Consider the following 1,964-nt stretch of genomic DNA (forward strand, 5'->3'; position numbering starts at 1 on the left):
GAACGGGTACCGCTCTGGAGGCCCACTGTCCGTGTCTGTCCTGAGGGACCTCCAGAGTGCCCACCCCCCCTCCCCATTGGATGTTATATGGCGTGAGGTCACGCCTTCCGGAGGGGGGCGTGATGTCAGGCTCTGTTCCATGTTTTGTGTGTGTCTTGCTCCCCATGTGCCTTCCTATGCCCTTATTTAGTTGATTTCTTCCCAGGTGTTTCCCATGTTTAATTTCCATTGATCCCAGGTGTGTCTCGTCAGCCCCTCCTCCTGTGTGTATAAAAAGTGTTCCCAGTCCCTAGTTCTCTGTCCGCTGTTGTACGTCTTCCGTTAAAGGTCTTCCTGTGTTCGTCTCCCTTGGTTCCTGTAAATAAAGTCTTGGTAAAGTATTCTCCAGCGTCTCCTCGTTCCTCGTGTGTGTGCATCGTGACAGTTACATCAATATACTAAAATGCATGTGGATACATCACATTATTTATTGAGAATAATCATTGAGAATAATTAGAATTAAAAAAGAATTTATAAAGTGAAAAGTCCAGATGCATTACATTCATAAGAATTTAGGGTATACATATGCTTAATTATCTTTAAAATAATGTAACAATGCAAATATTAATAATGCTCTTTAAAATATGTTTTATGCATTTTTTAGAATTTGGAAATATGATTGATATTTTTGTGAGATTGATCTAGTATACAAACTGCAATATATATAGTATATACACACTTATACAGAGTTCTGGCATGAAACTCTAGATGGTGCATTCCGATAGGTCTAACTCAATCTGACCTAATGACATCATTATCACATGGCACAGCTGATTGGTTCTCTCCTGTATCGGTAGCCAATGAGCTCGCTGCTCAACATTCAAATATATTATATTGAATATATCAAATATATTGCTTCAGAAACCCTCCACCTTCCCCAGCTCCACCTGTATAGATCTGCTACGAGGTGATTCATGTACGCTATATGGGGGTTATTTCATGCATGTTATATCTGCAGCAGTAATATTTCTTACATGCTCACAGCAGCATGTTGGGGATGTATAGCAGCAAGTCTCGGTACTTGCTCAGCAGCAGCGTAGCAGATCTATTCCACCAAGACCAAATACATTAACATTGTCATGTACATTACCATGCCAATCCCTCCGAGAGTGGTCATGACAGAACTGCAGTTAAACACTATATACACAGAGAAAAAAAATACTATTATACTACTTTTACTGTAGATTTATGAGATTAGCGGGGAAATCACTTTGAGGGGTTTTTGTAGATTTTTCTGGAAATTGTAAACAAAGACACAGATGAATGATGAAACATTTGTAATGATAACTCAACACAAATTATGCTATGCGTTTATCATAGTGTTGATGAGTCATAGTCTCCGTGATATTCTTACTCTAAATATGACTCGCATCCTTCAAATAATATTGTGATGTATTATGATATTAACTGCTATGTTATGAGATTATACATTTATCATCCACCATCCACCATCTTTAGCATCATATAAGAAATTGAGTTCTGAAAAAGTAATTTATATCGCTCTAAAATTTTTAAAAGTTGTTTATTTTTCTCACATTTTACCTGCAACTATTTGCTGACATTGATTCTATCTTTTGTGTAATGTTTGACTTTTTATTAATTCATGAAAATATATATACTTAATTATTTCTAAAATATTTCTTATTTGCTTCTCCAAAACAAAATGAAGTTGAGTATAAACAACCTAATTTAATCTTTAATAAATAATTCAATATTTTTTTCTCTATCCTTTAGGCAACTTTTTGAGTAGGGCTGCACAATTAATCGAATTTCTAATCGCGATTACAATTATGCATGCCACAATTACGTAATCGTCCAAAGTGGCAATTAATCGTTCAAAACGGCAATTAATCGTTCAAAGTCCACTTATGTTATTCTGCACGCTTAAGATGCGTTTTTATCTTAAGGGTTTTTCCATTGTTTTA

This window comes from Sinocyclocheilus rhinocerous, unplaced genomic scaffold (assembly GCF_001515625.1).
Source record: "Sinocyclocheilus rhinocerous isolate Xijiao unplaced genomic scaffold, SAMN03320098_v1.1 scaffold470, whole genome shotgun sequence".
Taxonomy (NCBI): domain Eukaryota; kingdom Metazoa; phylum Chordata; class Actinopteri; order Cypriniformes; family Cyprinidae; genus Sinocyclocheilus; species Sinocyclocheilus rhinocerous.